General features: G+C 38.6%; 1 long non-coding RNA gene across 1 annotated transcript in view; it reads right to left on the bottom strand.

Annotated features, from left to right (window-relative positions):
• Positions 1-225: 225 nt before the first annotated feature.
• LOC308509800 overlaps positions 226-22,256 on the bottom strand; it is a 59,625-nt gene continuing 37,594 nt past the window's right edge. Inside the window, exons 3-4 of the long non-coding RNA XR_013995256.1 lie at positions 19,270-19,405; positions 226-2,088 (exon numbers count right to left, since the gene is read on the bottom strand). This is a non-coding gene — a long non-coding RNA (uncharacterized lncRNA). The remainder of the gene's footprint in view (positions 2,089-19,269; positions 19,406-22,256) is intronic.

Here is a 22,256-nt window from a genome sequence, read left to right as displayed (position 1 = left end):
CCTCTCAATACAAAAAAAAACCAAGACAAAAAAAAAGGAAAAAAAAAGAAGAGCACTAAAATATTTTGTTAAAAAGAAAAGAATGATTTTCTGAGAAAAATTATATTTTAAATCAGAGTTAATAATGAAAGAAAAACACATAAGAATTACAGAATTTCATGAAACTTTCCGATCTCAGGTAGTCTGACCACATTTAAGGCTCAGTCTGGTCAAAAACATTTGTCAATGAATTTGTGTTTATTTTAAGATGGTGCTAACATAAGCTGAACAGAAAAGAGCAAATATAAAATTCAGTCTATTACCACTCTGCATGAAGTGTTTGCAGGACTCGGTGACCGTCCCACAGTAAACAGATATTACACCAAGGCAGGCAAGATTGAGATGGAAACCATATGGGTTTGTATTAGAATAACACAGTTTATCTCCACAGGTGAGAGGAAGTGCCGATGGGAGTAAATACTGTATGTCACTAAAGTTAAACCAAACACATATTAAGAACTCTGTTTTGATCTTTACTGGAGGAAAAACAAAGATGTTGGACAATTGGAATAAGTAAGTACCTCTCTGTTCTCTGAGAGGGCAGCGTGTTGTAGACTATATATTGCTCCATTTGGACGGACCCCTGTGTGAGCACATCTGGAGACGCAAAGCAGTTTAACATCTGTGCTTCTGAAAATTAGAGTTATTGTTGAAACCATATCAGTGACCATGCATGGGTTTCTATTAATAAAACTTGTGACTTATTTTAACCATTATTATTTTTTTTATCTTATACCTTGGTTAGGACTTTCCTTACCAAAACAAAGTCCCATAATATCATGTTTCTAAGTAGTTCTTCCACAGATACTGAGTAAATATAGAAAGCATAAAAGATCCCGATTAACTGGAATTTGTAGCATTCTTTCAGAAGACAAAAGCAAATGCCTAAATTCATAAAAATTGGACTAACACTATACTTATTCCATAAGTATGGAATAAGCATTCTACACATGGAAACAATGTCTACTGCTATAACACAGATATCAAGGAAAACACACTGATGCTCTTGGATTTTTAAAATACAGATTCATAATTCAAAGAAAGTATCCGTTTGCCAATTTTAATATGCCATTTTTAGGGCAACATGAAGCTAACATGTAAAAGCAAAGCTGAATCAGTATAGAAATGAAAAGATCATTAGCTCTTGACTTGGGATCTGGTAATCTCAATGGGCTTCTTGGAGGTTCTTTACCATCTTATGCTATGAAAGTTCACAGTAACATACGAATGTTCACAGAAACAGAATACCTCTCCTTTTTTCCTTAATTCATTTAAGATATAAAAATCAAACACTATCTTATTGGTGTATTAGGCTCATACTAGCTATTGTGACAAATAAACCTGAATTTTCAGTGGTTTGACACAACAGAATTTATTTCTCATTCATCTAACAGTCCAATGAGGATTTTCTTGGTCATTTGGGTGGGTTCCTTCACACGGTGATTTAGGGATCCAGTTCCTTCTGTGTTGCCACCATCTCGTAGGACCTTGGAGAACTCTGCTTCCAGCCAGAGCAAGGGGAAAAGAAAGAGTATCTACTTTATCTACTTGAAAGCCTCAGCCTGACGGTGACCATCTAGCCTCTTTACTCATGTTTTATTGGAGAGAGGCAGTCATGTGGCCACTCATGGATGCAAGAGAAGCAAGATAATTATCTCCTAGTTACAACTCCACATTATTAAAAGAGGGATAAAAATAATATTCTGATAAACCATGTATGCTATGGTGTCCAATGTAAATCAATCCTGGTTTCTTCATTAACTCTCAAGAGATTTGATTTTTGGCAGGGTCACTTAGAAGCAGAAACTAAGTGGACTCTGGAGTATTTTGTATCTTCTATCCCTCCACCCACAAAATGTCTTGGGGAACCGATTCATTTGGAAACTGGTAGTCCAAGTAATGATTTTTAAAAATGGTCAAACGTCCAAAGGTACCTTTACCAATTTCTGCTGGATGCTCTTCAGAGCCCTGGAATAACTTCTGTAGTTAAAGTTATGTGTTTTACATTATTCTATACCTGAATTTGGAAGCCTTTGCAATGAACATATCCTGCAAATAAAAAAAGGATCATTAGTTATTGATTCAGGGTAGCTATAAAGAAAAGTACTTGCTTTTACTTGTTTTCACAAAAGAGCTACTCAAGCCCTAATGTCACTTGGCCCAATTAAATATATAAATGGCAAGGGGCCAAGTTAATTATAACTCTAGGGACTTGTACTGGGCCAGGCTAGAAACAGAGTAGCAGGAAGAATGGCCAAAGCTTACACTTCACTTTGAGTCCAAACAAAGCCTTTGCTTTCGCTTGCTCTTAAGGGGAATATTCTGATCTGGATGTAAGGTAGAAGTGTCCTAAAGAGTTCTGGCTCTTGAACCTTATTATGGAAAAATTGCATAACTATTAACCAAATCTGAAAAGAGGGCTAGGTGAAATAAGGCTCATTATGGTGTACGGAGAGGCAGACGCAAAATGTTACTCATTTGAACTCTTTATGTCCCAAAAGAAAGGTCACAAATAGAGAGTTCCTGAGTGAGCCACTCTCCTAGGAAAATCTCCTAGGAAAAGTGCAATGATATATAAGTAATATTTACATTTAAGCAAACACTGATCCTTTCCATCTGGCTAAACGCTCTTAGAGAGTGTCTTGGAAGTCCTGCCCCTCACCCCTTCTGCTAATTAGGCTTCTCGGTGCATCAAGAGCTCTGCCTGGAGGAGTGTCAGCCAGGCAGTTAGTGCATCCAGATGTGGACACTTCCTTAAAGGTGAAGTACGACAGAGGGAAAAGATTAATCTCCAATGCACTGAAGTCAGACTCTCAGTAACCCAGCGATGTGTTAAATGAAAAGGAAAAGATGCTATTGAATTTTATCTCCAAGTGGTGTCATTATTTCCAACGAACTGACTCCTTCAGGCAACTCAGATAGTTTGTTTTCCTGAAGCCCTTTTCCCAACCTCGCACACGCCCTCCTCTTGCTAGAACCAGAGGAATGACAGCAGCTGAGAAAACATTCCATCCCAGGGAAAGGGAAAGAAGGGCTGGTGATTACTGATGGGTGAGGATGGTAGGTCATCACAGGAGGCAAAAGGCTTAGTCTGCAGCGGGAAATGGGGGTTGGAGCTGGGGGCAAAGATCTTTGTCTTGGTTCCGGGAGTCACAGGGGGGTAAAGTTCAGGGAGGTTTTCTGGGAAAAGCAGAAACTAAAATTCTTCGTGCTACGTATCGTGTAGCTAGAATGTGATATTTTCTTCCACTTGTTAAATTGGGATTTTTGTTTTATGTGCTTTGGATTTAGCTCCTGGGTGCTCTCTGCTTAGTTTTAAAAAGTTTCCATCTCCACATTGTCCTACATGGAAAAAATATACTGAGGTAGTACACACTGTACATCGTGACTTTTATTTTGCTGTCTGACTGCAAGTTACAATATACCTGTGTGCATTAAAGACTCGGGGGTTTTACAAATGGAAAGAGCTTCCATTTGTATGCTTCCTTCGTATGCATACAAAAAAGGCTCCAAACCAAGAGGAGAGAGCTGGAAACAGGCACCGTCTTCTTATGCACGTCAGCCACACATCCCAGGTTCCAGCAACAGCTCTAACTGCCTGTAACTACATGTCTTTCAATAAAGCTCATTTATTCAAAACACATCTTAAACAAGGTTTTCTCCAACAGCATGGACTGATTTTTGGTTTGTTCAGAAAGCACACTCATCAAATTTCTGTATTAGCTGGCCATAAGCTTTGAGTGGTTTTGTGTTCTTTTGCATGCACTTCTGGGGTCCATCTCCACTCACTGCCCTCGTTGCCCATGTGGCTAACAGCAGGCTTGCCCAGCAGCTGCCACAGAAAAGGGTGCTGTCAGAATCCAGTCCTAACCCCTAAAGCTCGCCATGTGCTCACCACCTGAACGAATGGCTCCACATAAACAGGGCATGTCTGGGGACTTGACCAGATGCTGCCTGAGTCTGGAATTGTTTTTTATGACCCTAAGCCTTATATTAGCCATACAGTTAGCTCCTGGGGGGCAAGAAGTTCTGTTGAAGGTCAGAATGATCATCCACCCCCAGAAGCACTGTGGAAGCTGGAAACGACTCATTCACCACCAATGAACTTTTGGTCGCTTTCCCCCTAGAAGCTAATGCTCAGCATAGATTGCAGGTAGTTTCTGGGTATTGCTCAACCTAGGAGTTATGTCAGAGATGTCACAGACAGGGGACCATATCACAAAGCAGGTCCTTGACCATAGTGTAGAGGTACACTGGTATTAAAGGGAGGGGAACTAAATGAGATTAATTCAGCCAGAGTTTAAACAAAGAACTGGCAATGTATCATTCATCTAAATTCATGAAGCCAATTTACAAGTAAGTATACATCTCAGCTCACAAGTTACAAGTTACCAGTCTTCTATGTTCTGTTATAGGGTTTTCAGTAAGATAAACTATTTGTAAGGGCGGGGTGGGGGGAGAAGAGGGAGAGAGATAAAGAGAGAAAAGGAACACTGAAGCAGAATGGCATAGTGGCAATGTGAGGAATGGAAGGATTTATGGTATTTTTTTTTAAATCTTTATTTCTACTGAAAGAGTGCCTTAAACTTATTTTATGTCCCACCTTTCCCTTGGCTTTTGGATTGAAAGGCACCCAAAAGAAAGCACGCCTCATGCAGCAGTGAGAGTAGTTTTATTTACACCACCAGGCTGTTTAGAACTCCCATTTTATTCGTGGTAATTTGATTGTTTGGTCACGCCTCCTAATAAGTGAAATGTTACACTGGAGTATTTGTTCAAACCTCACAGCTTCAGATACAGTAAGTTGCTGAATGGTGTTTGCTAATGGCACACATTCGATAATTCCTATAATGTGAAATCTCAGCCAGATTTAATGTTTCATTTCCCTGGGATTCACTCTGAAATTATTACAGACATTATGTATTCCACTCTCTGGACTTGGAATTAATTTCAAAACAGAGTAAAAGTGCATCCATCTGGGTGCCTTGTGGGAATTCAGATCAGTAACATCCCATTTATCCTGAAGTTTCTGAAGTTTAAAATACCTTTTCACTTTATTGCTTTCTATCTGGGTTCAGTAGCTACTTGTCACAGCCACCCAAAACCTTGTTTTCGCTTGTGATCTTGGACATGCCATTATTTGATGAGTTCATGCTCTTGCAAAACTGTATTGATCCTCCAAGGCTTTATCTGCCTAACTAGAAGGTACCTTTGTATGGTTATCGTGATACAAAACTATTGCCGACATGCAATGATCTGGCAAAGAAAAACCATTAAACTGTTATGTCTACATTTTCTTTTTATGAATATCTGCCACAGAAACAGAATTCATGACATGTTTTGCCTTCATTAATCAATTGATGCATTGGCTACACTTCCAATAAGTGGCCCAAGTAGAAAGCGCAGTGACTGGAAAACCTCCAAACACTATAGAATAAAACAGCCAGACCTTTGTTAGGTTGTGATCCAGAAATTCCCAGACAATAAATCTTTAATTTGCTACCCTGGCAACTCTCACCAAATTTGAATTAAAAGAATATTTTCCATGCAAATTCTTTGAAAGGATTTGCCTCCTGAACAGGTTTAGAAGTTTAACCTCTAGCTGAGGCACACTTCCTCCAGTCCAAAAGGAAACCAACTGAAAAAAAGACATCAAGGGATTAATTCACAAGTTTTACCCCAAAATGAATGACAGCTGTTTGGGAGTTCAATTGCACTGACGTCCCATTAGGTTCAAAACATCCTGGGTCTTGCAATTATCTCATAGATTTCATAAAACACTGTTAATAAAAAAACTTCACCTCCTGAGTCTGGTCTCAGCCGCTGAACTCACACATACTTCCTAATAACTGCTCGAATGAACTCCTAAGCAGGAAGGGAAGTCAAGTGGTTAGTTCTTTCCAGAATTTTTCATTTTTGTCAGATAGATATTTTACCATCTCTCTCTTCACCATGGCAGGAAGGTGGGTTGGTTAGAGGTGGTATCTATGATTGTAGATTCAAGTGAACAGAACAATGGGTTGAATGTGGTCTACAAATTTGCTGCAAGTGGTAGAACTCAAGCTTTGGAAATTTGCAGCCTCTCTATAATCATAAACATCTCTCTTATCTCTGTATTCTCAGTGCATAGTTCAGGGCTAGAAATGTAGGAGATTTGCAGAAAGATTTTTTTCTTTTATACCCCCAAACAAAAATAGCTTTTTCTTGCTCTTACTGTATACACGTTTTATTACCATACGTTCTCATAATACTACAAGAAGAAAGAGAAGGAGGAGGAGGAAGAAAGAAAAAGAAGAAAAGTTTAAAGAAATATATCAAAAGAGCTAACAAGTTCACCAGCCACATATGCCCACTGTTAGTGCTGAGGTGACAACCTTCCTGAAGACTTGCTGTGCCTATTCATGAGGTGGGATCAAAAAATACGGTGAATATTTAAATTTTTAAAAAATTATTACAGTAAAAGGCACATTGCCATTAATCCCCGTCAAAATACTTCCCCTCATTTCAAACACTCGCTTCCCATCATTCTTGCCACTTTCTGAAGCAGTTCTGGAAGTCTTCTTTCGTGAGTGTCTTTAGTTGTGTTGTTGTGGCTGCTTCGATATTCCAAATCATTTTGACTTTGGGGAAGAGCCAGAAGTCACATGGTGCCAGATCCAGTGAATAAGGTGGATGAGGACACACTGTAATGTTTTTATTTGACAGAAATTGCTGTAGCAGGAGTGATGTGTGACAAGCAGCCTTTCCACTGTGATCACAAAATACGGTGAATGCTGCTGCCAAGTGCCATCCAATGGAAAGGCAGGGAGCTTCAATACAGGAAGCGGCGTGTTGAACCTTAGTAATAGTGTGTGACAAGTTTCAACTTGTTGGGTGCGGTCAGTCAGGTGTGAGCTACGGTTGTTGAGAGAAGCTGTGTTTTAAAGAGTGCTGTAAATCATCCTCCATCACTACCACACTCCATGGCCCACATCGTTTTTGGTATATGGCAATTTCTGTCCAATGAAAACATTACAGTGTGTCCTCATCCACCTTATTCATGGAATCTGGAATGGTGCAACTCTTCCCCAAAGTTAAAATGATTCAGGACATGGAGACAGCCACGACAGCACAACTAAAGACACTCATGAGAGAGGACTTCCAGAACTGCTTCAGAAAGTGGCAAGAATGCTGGGTAAGTGTGTTCGAAGGAGGGGAAGTATTTTGAGAAGGATTAATGGCAATGTGTCTTTTACTGTAATCAATTTTTTTTATTTAACCATTCACTGTATTGTGTGACCACACCTCATATAATACATGTTCACCTTGTACCTAAATGGAATTAAGCTCCTATTTAGTCTCCTACTTTTCCCCCTTAATAATATGGTGAGGAGCTCTTGCAATATCAGTGAGCACACATTTACATCACTATGTATAAGTTTTCTCACATAGGCATGCCATAATGGATTTGACTTCAGCTCTTATTTTGGAGTTTTCAGTCATTTCCCTTTCTTCATTACCATAAATAATATTGTAGTAAATATCTTCATGCATACAATTGTGGCTTTTTAAATTTCGGTGCATATTACAAATTACATTCCAGAAATGCAGTAATTTTCACCTTTTGCCAACTTATTAAAATGTACATTTCTCTCTACCTTTATCAACATTGGGAGTGTCCATCAATAAGTGTTCCAATATTTTGGCAAAAAAAAAAAATGTTTTAATTTCCAGTTTAGGGTTTATTAATGAGGTTTTTGCATTTCTAAGTATTTGATTAAGAGCCTATCATTCCCCAAGTATATGCTATGTCCAGGGGCCATAAAAGTATAGAAAAACAGATATGGTCCTTGTTATTGCACAGTTTACTAATTCTAATGAAGATACAGATAATAAAAAATAAAATAAATAAGTAAATACTAATTGCAGAACGGTTTATGAAGGAAAGAAGAATTGAGTCGTGATAAAGTGTAGTGCCTGTAGACACTGTGAGTTAGGAGAGTCCCAGCTGAGGAAATGACATTGAAGCCAAGGAGCCAGTCAAGGAAAGAGCAAGGCCAAGGGCTTTCAAGGGAGGGGAGCAGCTGGTGCAACATCCTTGGAGAATGAAGAGCAGTCCGTGGCATGACTAGAAAATGGCCAATGGCTACGTGGCTAGGAAATGGTAAAAAGAAAAAAGAATGGTATGCTATCAGGTTGGAAAGAGAGCCAGGAGCTGGGTCATGTAGGGCCTGGAGGGCTTGGAGGACTTTGAATTTTATACAAGTGCAGTAAGAAGCCACTGAAGGGTCTAAAGCAGGGGACTGATGTGACCTGATTTATGTGTTTAAAAGGTTACATGGAAACGGACAGTAAGGGACATGGGGAGCAGCCAAAAGAGCCATGAAGCAATTGTGCCAGTGGAGCAGGTACAAGCCCAGGGCTGGGTCCATGGAGCTGGGCCGGAGGGACAAGCTAAAGATGCATTTGGAGCTAGAACTAGTGATAGCTACTGCTGGATAAGAAACGGAATTCAAGTATGAGAAAGGATGACTTCTGTATTTCGGATTTGAGCAGCTGAATAAATGATGAGGGCATTTGCTAAGATGGGAAAGCCTGAAGGGGGAACAACTTAAGTGGTAAATCAAGAATTCCATATTAGCATTATTTATAAAAGTGAAAATCAAAAACAAAGTAAATACACAGCAATTGAGGTGGTTAAATAAGTAATAGTATAAATGTGTATTAGGCCTTCTATAAAAATTGTGATATTAAAAAACAGTTATTATATAGGAAAATGCTCATAATATATTAAGTTAAAAGAGAACACAATACTATTTATACAGAATGATCTATACAAATATAGGTATAGATATAGATATAAATTATAGATAGAGATAAAGGGAAAAAAGAATAAAATGAAATATACTGAAATGTTTGTAATGATTATATCTTGATGGAAGTAATTTTTATTATTTTCTTTATGTCTTTCTTCATTTTCCAAATATCCCCTAATAAACATATATTACTATTAGCATCACACCAAAAAGTTATTAAAAACAATCAGTTTACTTATACCAAACCACAGTCTAGATTTGGGTTACGTCATAATTAAACCGTATAACCCAATGGAAATAGATCATGCACATTGTTTTGCTGTTAAGTCTTAGCCGAAGGCCATTAAGATTATCACTGCTATTTTATTTATAGACACATGTTTTGTCAAATGAAATATGTGTATGTTTCCACACTAATTAACGGAAGACTTAAGACCAGAACCAGAGTCTCCTGATTCACAGACAAGTGCTTTTTCCATGGGGCACTAAATTTATCCCAGCAAAAGACACATTCATCGAATCTCATCATGGAGGCTGAGACCAGCCAAGAATTCTGAGAATTACTCTGGGCCAAACATGCTCACAGTCAGACCCCTACATAGAATAATTTCAGGGACACCTAGAATTTCCATCCATCTTCTGCCCCTCTTCCATCTGCTTTCCTAATACCTGAAGTTTCCTTTTATTCTTAAGAAATAAGGCTTAACAAAGCACATATAACCTAGAAGAGGTCATCCCTTGGTTTAAATTCACCTGAGGTATTCAGATCGTCTATCAAGTACTTTCCTGCGAAGAGGTTTTAAAAGGGTCAAGTGAATGAATACTAGATGCCTAATAGTTAAGGGGATGAGACTTCGGAGAAACAAAGGGAACAAACATTTAAAGAACACATTCATATACTGGTCACTGGGCTAGTTGTTGTACATACACCGTATTTAACCCAACACCCCAGCAAAACAGGATTATTATTCCCAATTGGCATTCATTCATTCATTCATTCATTCAACAAATATTTATTGAGCATGTGCTATAATTGCTCAGCATTCTTCTAGTTCCTAGAAATATTGGAAAATCAAAACTGGCAAAGTCCCTGCTCTCATGGAGCTAACTTGGGGTATCTGGGGAAGACAGACAACACATATTTTTAACATGAATGTATAGCATAGCAGATGGTGATAAGTGCTAAGAAGAAATGTAAACAGAGTACAAGGAAAGCAAGTGAGAGGCAATAAAAAATATGTCAAGATCATACAATTGGAAAGAGCCTGAGCTAGGACCAAATTCAGTTCTGCTAGTCTCTTAAACCCCTCGTTGTTCATCCCCTGTGTGGTCCTGCCTCCCTAGAAAGTACATCTTACCTGACAATTGTGCATAGTGTTACCCAGCCAACAACCTCCAAATATCCTAATGGGTAGGCCCTGGGTAAACAATTGTTAGCCAACTGTGAGTCAAGTAAAGTCCATTTACTGGTAATTGTTCAGCATGATTGGTTTTTGCTTGTGCATGAATTCAAAGCTCCTTCAATCCTAGTGACTTCCAAAAACAAAAACAAAAACCTCAGCCCATAAATGAAATGGAATAACTATCATCTGAAAGTGGGAGCCCCTCCCAACTCCACTAAATACAGACAAAATCAATTTCCGTTTCTGTAAAAAAGAAAACAAAACGTAAATACAATGGAAATCTCAGTCTCATTAAGGTGTTCTCGTCTTCTTCTCCACCCCTACACACTTTTTTATTTTTTTTTTCTTTTAAGATTTTATTGGGAAGGGGAACAGGACTTTATTGGGGAACAGTGTGTACTTCCAGGCCTTTTTTTCAAGTCAAGTTGTTGTCCTTTTTATCTTAGTTGTGCAGTTCAGCTTCAAGTTGTTGTCCTTTCAGTCTTAGTTGTGGAGGGCACAGCTCAGCTCCAGGTCCAGTTGCTGTTAGTAGTTGCAGGGGGCGCAGCCCACCATCCCTTGCGGGACTAGAGAAGTTGAACTGGCAACCTTGTGGTTGAGAGCCCACTGGCCCATGTGGGAATCAAACCGGCAGCCTTCGGAGTTAGGAGCATGGAGCTCTAACCGCTTGAGCCACCAGCCGGCCCACTTTTTTTATTTTTAATTCTGTTAAAAGTTTCCCTTAGGCCAAGGGAAAAAAATATTTTCTAGTGTAAAGAATAGGGAGAAAACATTGAAGCAAAGGTTAGTATTTTGGTGTTCAATGTATCTTTACATGTGTATAAAAATCTATATTCAAAACATCTCACCTAAATATAAGGTATTCAAAACATACAGTTTCAGCCCATCAGTGACATAACACCATGTAAAGGTCAGCCCACTTAGAGATTCCAGTTTCTCTGTGGACAACTATGGCCTGATCAGAAGCTGGGTGAGACAGTATAAGCCTCTATAGTATCTTAGCAAAGAGAAGAGTGGGGACAAACAGAAAGAATATTAATTTTCATCAAGAGAAAATCAAACGTATGCAAGAACTTTATTGGCAGAAGTAAAATTAGTTTTTCTATAGCAAATAGTTAGTGGGGTTGAGGGATTATCAGTCTATCGTCCAAGAAGGAAAGTAAACCCACTGGCATCCAGAAGCGTCCTTGTTCTCACTAACGCATTTAATTCTCAAAAGCAAATAAGATTTGTCTCTGCACTTTTAGTTTTTTTGAAAAACCTAAGACTAGATGATCTAAATCTCTCCCTTGATAAAAATCAAATTATTAAAGCAAGTTTCCTAAACTCATAAAGCTCAAGACAATTGTTCATATTTTTATTGAATGTCAAGAGCCAGCCTGGGCTGGGTCTTTCTTGATTCAAACAAAATTCCCTGTGGATAGTAACAGGCATAGGACTTTTCAACTGAAAGACTGCAGCAAAATCAAGTTACTTCCTACTGTGGTCCAGGGACCCACGACATACAGGCTATTTTTGTAGGGAAACAAAACAAGATTATTGAATCATTTGCAAACTCTCAGAATTAAGCTCATAGAAATGACGTTGCATAAACTCATGGCTTTAGATCACCTTGTTAATATTCCTGCAAAAGACACAGTCCTAGCTTTTGGTGATTTGGAGTATAATGGTGGGCAGGTAGAAAGCAGTTTCACTAAAGTGGGCGGGGGGAAGGAATGTGATGCTTTGGTTACCAGATTTCTAGTAAATAGAGTCTGTGAATTGACCTGTAGTATTGCATGAACCAATGCTCCAGACAATTAGGAAGAGCAATCACTAGAGTTATAATTATATAATTCTAAGGCTCTGAACTTGTTCTAAATTTTGAGTAATTTCCATCAGAAAATCTGAGATCTCTGTATTGCTTCTTTGTATCTTCCACCGTCCAAGTAGGTGACTTGCTTGGGGGGCAATAGAACAGTAGACAGAAAAGATCAGGAAGTTATGCAGAGCTGGGTCGGTCAAAGCAGAGAAGCTGGCCAGAGCCTGTTCTCCTAAGGATTTTGCCAGTTCCTTGGTGAAGAGAGATTGGAGTTGACTCCATAGTCACTTTATTGTAATTGTCATTTGTGGTGTGTGTCCTTAATTTTACATTAACTATTTGGTAAACTGTAAATTGTGCACTCCAGAGAATGGGTTCTGCCAGTCTCAACAAGCCCTTTTGCTGTTTTAAAAGTTAGAAAACTCCTTCAGTTATTGTTAAAAGATTGGCCTGGGACCCCCAAGTGGACCATTAGGTTAATAGGGTCCCTTGCAAGGTGCCTTAACATCCTGCTTCAGTGAGCTACACTGAAGGGTACAGCTGTTCTGATAATGCATGTGAACGGATTTTGTAAACTGTAACGATACTTAAATATTGTTGACACTGTTGTTATTATTCCTGCTTCATAACATCCTAAGTTGCAAATGCTGCCCAATTTCCAGCAAGAGTTATCACACATTTAGGGACCTTACAAGCCTATCACCCTGCTTCACCTTCCTGTAAATCAACTCCAACCACAATGCTTTGCTCATATCTTTATCAACTGAATGTAGCCTGTCTGAGTAATATTCACCGGGGGTTATAAAGTAATAATGTACCTGTCGGCAGTGATACTCATTTACCTTGAAGAACACACTCTCATAGACACAGACACACAAGCGCATAGCTTTTTTCAAAAAGAAAACCCTAATAAATTGTAAGTAGGTGTTCAATATCTGGTGATTTTTTCAAAAAATCTATTTTTAGCTGGTCTCTACTTTAATTGCCTCTGAAGCTGTGTTCCTGTTTGAGTGCACAGTTTTACCCAGCAAAGTTGTCCTGATAAATACAGCTGGAAGCAGTGGGCAGAAGTAATGAGTATGGGAATTCCTCCTCTTATAACTAACCTCTTCTTTCCTTACTGAGGGTCGGAGATGATAGAATAGGCCCCCAAAACTACAGAGAATAAATCATTATGAATCAACATATTATTTTTGTTGGTATTTCTAGTGCTGTGATCCACCAGTTACCCATAGTGGGATTTTTTAAAGTTTCTTCCAAGAATTTCATCCTCCTTTGTCTCCAGAATAAATAAAAAGTGCAGTGCAGAATAAGTGCAAATGGGATTTTGAAATTCATCCCCAGACCACATGAACTGGAAGGCCCCTCCTTTCCTTTGGTAAGAAACAGTCTTTCAACCCAGAGCAACTTAAGGGGTGTGTGTGTGTGTGTGTGTGTGTGTGTGTGTGTGTGTGTGTGTGTGTGTTGCTATCACTTGAAATGTCATTTTAACTTGATCTGATCTGATCTGATGAAAAGGAATAGTAACTCATAGTGTGTTCATTTAAGGAACATTGTATCACAGTAAGGACCTATGTAACTGTGGTTACATCTGTCCAGAGACAGAGTAGCTGATTACTTTCCAGTTTGAACATGCATGTGGAGGCAGAACAGCTTGCTGTTTTTCAGTGTCACCTCTGACACGTGATTCCATAGAACCCATCTTCTGTACCCTAAGAAGGCAACATGTTTGCATACGAACTACATGTAGGTAGCAGAGTCTGGTTTCTAGGACTCCTGTAGCCCATGTTGAACGTGGGTGAAAGGTGTTCTCCCAGCTGAGGGGAAAAAGACTTTCTTTTAGATTCCCAAATCTCTGGTCTCTAGAGTAGATGTCCAACTGCTCTCCTTTTCTCACCAAGAAGTCTAACTCCTTAGTCTGGCATTTAAGACCTTCTGTGATATGTCTCTAAGTTTCAATCCAACTTTATTCAACTCTTTCCCTATATGTATCATAATTCTAGTAAGCTGAATTATTCAGGACTCTAAGTGAAACCAGGGAAACCAAGATGCTTAGTCATTAGACAAGTCATAGGCACCACCTATGATATCTTTCCTTCTGGAAGCTCTTCCTGTTAAAATCCTACACAAATTTTAAGGCACGATTCAAACACTTGGATTCCCTAATTCCCTGACCAGGTATTTTTCTTTCTATCTCCCATAGCAAAGAAAACAACACCTCTCTCGAATACATTTCCTCCTCTTTGAAGAAAATCAGAGAGAAAGAAACCTTGACATTCAGATGAAGAAAGGCAACAAACTATAGCCCTTCCCTATTAGTTGCTTTACAACTGTTTCCTTTCACCTCGCACAGTCCTACAAGGCAGGTATTATTATCTTCATTTAACTGACAATGAAAGTGAGGCTGAGAAAACTTTTTTTTTTCCAGCCTTATTGAGGTATAGTCGATAAATAAATTTTGTATATGTTTAAGTGATATATAATGTAATATTTTGATATATGTAAACATTGTGAAATGATTACTAGAATCAAACTAATTAACATATCATCATCTCACATAGTTACCAGTGTGTGCGTGTGTGTGGTGAGAACACTCGATATGTACTTTCTTAGCAAATTTCAAGTATACAATATATTATTATTAACTAGAGTCACCATGCTGAACTTATTAATCTTATAACTGATAGCATTTGACCATTTCCCCATTTCAACTAATCCCACAGCCCCTGGTAACCACCATTCTATCTCTGGTTCTATCAGTTTGATTTTTTAGTTTCTACATATAGCTGAGATCGATCATACAGCATTTGTCTTTCTGTGTCTGGCTTATTTCACTTACATAATGTCCTCAGGCTTATTTATGTTGTCACAAGCATAAATTTGTCAGGATTTCCTTCTTTTTTAAGGCCTAATAATATTCCATTATATATATATATATACATATATATATATGTATATATATATATATATATATATAAACATTTTTATTAGTTTCAAATGCACAAAACAATGTAATAATTAGACATTTATCATTTATAGCCCTCACACAGTGACAACCCCTCTCCCCCCATCCACTGCCCCTCTGACATTGCACACAGCCCATTACATTTCCACTGTCTCTATTCCTAATGCTGTACTCCGCTTCTTGTAAATATATATATATATATAATTGTAGTCGGCATCTACCTCTTCCCTGAGGTGCTCTCCCTAATGAGACAAGTGTCCATCGTATACCCTACAATATCTTTACAACATTATTGATTACATTCCCCAAACTGACTTTCGTAACCCCGTGGCCATCTGTGGTTACCAACTTGTGCTTTCTAATCCCCTCACCTTCCCCCTTATCCCCACCCCCCTGCCATCTAGCAACCCTCAGTTTTTCCTCTGTCTCTGAGACTGTTTCCGATTAGTTCATTCATTTATTCTTTTCTTTAGATTCCACATATAAGTGAGATTTTATATATACACATACCATATTTTCACATTTTTTTATCTATTCATTTAAAGTGTCATTCATTAAAGACACTTAATTTGTTCCCTATCTTGGCTACTGTGAATAATGTTGTAATGAACATAGAGCTACAGATATCAATTTGAGATCACGATTTCATATCCGTTGGATATATGCCAAGAAGTGGAATCACTGCATCATGCAGTAGTTCCGTTTTTAATATTTCAAGGAACCTCCACACTATTTTCCATAATGGTTTCACAAATTTACCTTCCCATCGACAGTGCATAGTGTTCCCTTTCCAGAGAACTTCTTTGAATAAAACCTTTGCCTATCAGACGTAAAAGCATATCCTTTCCACCAAATAATTCCATATCATGTTACTCATATTTATATACCTTTTAGAGTACTGATCACGTATTACCTTGAATCTAGGTCTCTGCAAACATTTCCTTCGTCCCTCACTGAATCAGTAGTTTGTGTTATGGTTATCATTGCTGTTGTTGTTGAAAGAAAAAAAGAAGCCATCTTTATCTCACCTTTGTTCCCCCACCCCTTGCTCAAATATTTGTCTAATTAAGACACAATCTTTCAGAGGGAAGATTTTTCAAAAGAAAAGGAGAAAGATAAATTTCTCTTTCTAATTGTTTGTCTTAAGAACAGAGAAAGGAAACTAAATAAGAAATCCTTTCTAGAAATTCGGCTATTTTGAAATTAGAAAAGGAAAGCAATTATTTTCAGTCATAACAGCAGTTTGCAGTTTTTGAACATTGATTATGTGCCAGACAATGGACAAGCATTTAATTCTTATACTTGCTGGTGAAGTAGGTAGCATGATTCCCATCCTACAAATGAGGATCCAGAGGGAATTGAAGTTAGCAAGTAGAAAATACAGGATTTAAATAAAGAATCCTTTATTTAAGGATTCTGCACTATCTCACCTTTGCTTCTACCGGCCTATTTGATATTCACTCTCAGATAGGACTCCATTTTCTCTCTACCTTCCTACAGAGAAGGCCCTTTCTCCAATGACATATTCCTCAAACCTATTTTTGTGATTCCTCAAATAATTTCCCCTCTTTAGAGGACAGCAGCCCTGAGCACTGTCCTCTAGAACAACAGCTCTACCTTCTTTCTCTATACAGTAATGCCAATGAAATAATCCAAAGGAATCCTTTCTGCATCCAGCCACAGTAACAATACCCATACTACTTTCCCCATGTAAATAGCATGACCCCTAGTGGGTACCAGTGGCAAGTATCTAGCTATTAGTACCAATACAAATACAATGGTTTCTTTTTAATAGGTAGATAGAAAAATAAGTCAAGATGTAGTATCAGTTATAGCAACTAAGAAGATCACATATTTTTGTTGACTATGAAATATGAAACAAAGGCAAGGTAACTAAATACAAAATATATCTTATATTTTAAATTGTTAATATATTAATATAATACATTATGATCACTAATACAGTATATTAAAATATATCCAGGATCCAATTCTAAAGTGGGTTTTTGTATTTTCTTCCATTTACAACCTTTGGCTTCTATAACTCTTAATTAAATTCTCTCAATCTCTGACAACATTGTTTCCACAAAAATAACTTGCACAAGAGTGTTTTCAAAAAAGGATTAAAAATGGTGAGGCTGGGACATTTTCAGCTTGTCTACATAAAATATTCTCATGAATCCATCATTTTAAAACATCCCAATCCACATTCAATGTTACTTGTAATTTCACTGATGTTTAATTTATTTTACTACATATTACAGTTTAATTAAACACCAGGCAGGAACTTTACTGGGATCGCTCCTTCTTTCTACCCAGTAATGTCTTATACCTTGAAAGCTAAGAACAAAAATGGTAGGAAAGGAAGGATGAACTATGTTTCATTTCAATAACTGCTTTGGTCATATTTATTTCCTTTTTATTACCAACAGATGATCTAGATGAGTCCTCCATCTCCCATCTTAGTTTCTTAAAAATAGTAAATAGTAATTCCTATTAACGGCAGTGGCACCTTCACTGGGGTGGGCAAATCTGGTCACCAGCAGGTCCCCCTGCTGTTTTACTCAACTGGCAACATGCTCTCAACCCTGGCAGCTGCTCCTCTTTTGTTTCTCCCCCCAGGCAAATAGGAACTTCATGGATGTTTAGAAATTCTTTTTCTTCTGAACCAAAACTTTTGTTTCAGGAAGTAGCAATGAAATTCACAACATGTGACAGACTTTTATATATGTATTTAATTACACAAGAAATACATGAATATGTGTTGCTAGTGAACATTTTAAATAACACAGAAATGTCTAAATCGTGTACTCCCTTTTATATTTCACCTCCTCACCCATCCCACTTTCCCCCACCAAAGGATGAAGAGGCTGGGAGCATCCCTTCCACAGAAATAAGTATGAAACTGGACTTTATTGAAAATAATCATTTCAGATCACTAGAAAATGATCAAAGGCAAAAAAACAACTTGAAACATTTGTTGTGTTTTTCCCCAATCTTTTGTATATAACACATAAACAGTTCGGGTTTGTTTCACTCTTAAAAAAAACAGGATCCTCCTATATGTGTTGCTCTGTGAGCTGTTCTTTCACTTATCATTATGTACTGATAATATATCTTCATTGGTACCTATAGACCTCTCTCATACTCTTTCAATTATTGCACAGCATTGAACAATAAGGATGTATCGCCATTTACTGGGTTATTTCCCTACTGATTTAAGGTTTTTCCTAACATTTTCTGATTACAAATAATACTTTAAAGAATACCTTGAACTATCGTGGTAAACATTTAGAAGTATTCTTGTTGGCTAGATATATAAAAGTGGAACTCCTGGGCCGAAGGATGTACTAATATTAAATTTTGGAAGATAGTGCCAAATTCTGTCCAAAAGACAGGCATACTTAAGAAGTTAACAGGCCTTTGGAATTAATCTTAAATGTTAGCACTGGAAGGATTCTCAAAATTTCCTGGTCAAAAACTTTTGGTTTTTAGTACATTTCTGAGGTTTATGGAATTGATGTGACCAGTCCAGGGTCAGGCAACCGTACTCCAGTCCAGGTTTCCTAGTTTTCCATCCCAGTACTTTCTTTACTACAACATATCTTGTGGGGGCAAAATTAGACTTGAGTTTTGGAATAATCCTTTCCAGCAAAATAGAGATGTTTCACAAATAATTTAAAACATGTTTTCTTTCTTTGGATATCTTTCAGTAGTTCTGAGAAGACTTAAGATTTGTGTAATGAATCAAGCATTCAGAGTGGAACTATATAACTCTACAAAGAAATAGGCAGCTTCTATATGAGATATAATGCTATCAGTGAAACATTGAAATGGAATCTGATTTCCTTATTAAATGACGTTAGAAAAGGAGCTTGTAGTTCTATCTTCAGGTGGCCACTATTTTATGAAAAATATTCCAATTGCCATTCTAAGTTACTCAGACCATCTATTGCTGCATAACAGTCACCTCCAACTTAGTGGAGAAACAAAAACCAATTTATTACATCCCTGATTCAGTGGCTCAGGAGTTGGAAAGGGCACAGCAGAGGTTTCTTATCTCTGCTCTGCAGCGTCTGGGGCCTTAGCTGGGAAAACTCAGATACTGCAGGTGACTCACTGATGTATCTGAAGGTGGGTGCGGCAGCTCATCTAGAATCTCAGCTGCGGCTGTTGGCCACAGCACCTACCGCCTCTCCATATGGTTCTTACACTTCTTTACAGCATGGTGACTAAGATCAAAGAGCAAAAGATCCCAAGACTCACCTTCCAGTAATGGCAGTGTGAGATCAGCAGGGGAACCTCCAGGTTATACAGAGTGATACACTGGACAGAGGGATGAGTCACCTCCCGAGCAGAATGCAGCAGGGTGGCGCAAGACTTCATCACACTACCACGTGATCTGTGTGAACAATGTGTAAGTTAAAAATTATGAATTGTTTATTTCTGGAATTTTCCATTTAACATTTTCAGACCATGATTCACAACAGGTAATTAAAACTGTAGAAAGCAACATCGTGGATAAGAGGGGACTACTATATATACTTTTTTTATATCTTCATGATGGACTGACCTTTTATCATTATAAAAATGTCCATCTACATCTCTATATATTTTGTTTAAAACTCTGTCTTGTCTGGTATTTCCAGTAAAGATGGCAGAGTAGATAAATGTCGTGCTTGCCCCCTCTCATGACCACATCAAAATTACAACTAAACTACAGAACAACCGTCACTGAGAATCACCTGAAGTCTAGCTGAACAAATTCCCACAACTGAAAACATACAGAAGAAGCTACCTCAAGACTAGTAGGAGGGGCAGAGATGTGGAATGGGCTAGTCCAACACTTATGTGCAACCATTAAAAATCAGGAAGGATACCTAGGCTGTGGAGGTCTCCCCCGGAGGAGTAAGGGGTCCCAACCCCAAACCAGGCTCCCCAGGCCAGGATTCCAATGCTGAGGAAAGAAGACACTCCATCACTTCTGGTTGTGTAAACCAGGGAAGATCGTGGCTGAGTGAGATGGAGGACAGCTAGAGTTCCAAGAGCTCTTCTTAAAGGGCCCCTCATACATGGACAAACTCACTGACAGACTCATTCATTCTGACCTCCAGTACTGAACAGCAGCTTGAAAGTCACCAGGGACATTTGGGGAGGAACTGAGTTATCTGGGTGAGGGCTGGAGGGGCAGGCTCTTCCTGACAAAAGTACTGGCAGAATCCACTCTTTCTTTGTTGAGCCCTCCCATCTCCCAGTGTGCAGACACAGGTGGCTGCCATATCTGAGACTCCATCAATCTAGCTAACAATCTTAATTCACCCTGCGCTGACGATTTCCTGAGACCCTACTCCACCCAACTTGCAGGCCCACCCAAGCTAGTTCCAAAGGTTCATAAAACTCAAACAAGAAATGTCTGTCTTCTGCGTGTTCTGTACCTCTTACTGAGCAGCGCCAAGCCCAGCACTAGTGGCAACGATCCTCAGTTCACAGCTTGGCCTCTTGAGGCACTTCCAAGCTGATCACAGGTGGTGGACATCTGCAGATTGCATTGTGGCTCATGCCAGGTGGATCCAGGAAAGGCACAGGCTGAGGCTGAACTTGGCTTGCAGCAGGGCCCAACCAGGAGGCCCCGGGATTGGCACACCTGGTGGCCAGCTTCAGACTGGGCCAGAGCATCCCCTGGCCATCTTCATGGATGACACACCCAAAGTGCACACTGGACTGGCATCAGAGTCCTGCTAAGTAAATCCTGCTCTGTAGGGTTAGCCCCTGCACAACAGCTCCTCTACTGTAGTCACAGCCAGTCCTCACAACCAATCAGTTCCAGAGTCAATCCCTAACACTGATGTGCAACAGTAACCAAGGCTAAATTACAACAGGACACACACAACCCACACAAGGAACACACCTGGAGCACCTGTCTCGGGTGATCAGGGAGACTGCGCCAATAGGCCTCCAGCACACGCAATACATAAGACCACTCTACTAAGACAAGGAGGCATAGCAATAGCAACCCTACCTAATATATAGAAACAAACACAGGGAGGCAACCAAAATGGGAGACAGAGAAACATGTCCCAAATGAAAAAAAGCTCTAGAGAAAAAGAAAAACTACTAAACAAAATGGAGACAAGCAATCTACCAGGTGTAGAGTTCAAAACACTGGTTATAAGGATTCTCAATGATCTCAAGAAGAACTTCAAAAAAGAGATAGAAAACATTAAAAAGAACCAGTCAGAAATAAAAAATACAATAACTGAAATGAAGAATACATTAGAGGGAATCAACAGTAGATTAGATGAATCAGAGGATTGAGTCAGTGATTTAGAAGATAAGGTAGCAAAAAACACCCAAAGAGAAGCGCAAAAAGAAAAAAGAATCCAAAAAAATGAGGATAGTTTAAGGGGCCTCTGGAACAACATCAAGTATACCAACATTAGCTCATAGAGGTACCAGAAGAAGAGAGAGAGAAAGGAATGGAAAACCTGGTTGAAGAAATAATGCTGGAAAACTTCCCTAACCTGGCCCTACAAGCCCAGAAAGCACAATAAAATGAACCCAAAGTGGCCCACACCAAGATACATCATAATTTAAAAATGCCAAAAGTTAAAGACAAAGAAAGAAATCTTAAAAGCAGCAAGAGAAAGGCAATTATTTACCTACAAGGGACCTGCCATAAGACTGTCAGATGATTTCTCACCAGAAATTTTACAGGCCAGAAGGGAGTGGCACAAAATATTCAAAGTGGTGAAAAGCAAGCACCTACAACGAAGATTACTCTACCCAGCAAAGCTATCATTTAGAATTAAAGGACAGATAAAGATCTTCCCAGACAAGAAAAAGCTAAAGGAGTTCATCATCACCAAGCCAGTATTACAAGAAATGTTAGAGGAACTTCTTTAAGATGAAGAAAAAAAGATAAAAAATATGAATAATATACACATGAAACTAATGATAAAAAAATTGTGAGATTCAAAAAACTATATGAATAATAAAATGGATATATATATCAACAATTAAATGTAAATGGAGTGAATGCTTCAATGAAAAGATAAGGTAGCTGAATGGATAAGACCCTTACATATGCTGCCTACAAGAGACTCACTTAACATCAAAAGACACACACAAACTGAAAGTCAAGAAATGGAAAAAGATATTTTAAGAAAATGGACCCATGTCTGGGTTAGCAGACAAAACAGACATTAAAACAAAGGCTATAACAAGAGCCAAAGAAGGATCCAGTAATTCCACTT

Source organism: Rhinolophus hipposideros (assembly GCF_964194185.1).
Source record: "Rhinolophus hipposideros genome assembly, chromosome: 17".
In the NCBI taxonomy this organism is placed as follows: Eukaryota; Metazoa; Chordata; class Mammalia; order Chiroptera; family Rhinolophidae; genus Rhinolophus; species Rhinolophus hipposideros.
The sequence above is the reverse complement of the archived record's forward strand: the minus strand, read 5'-3'. Positions and strand labels throughout refer to the sequence as shown.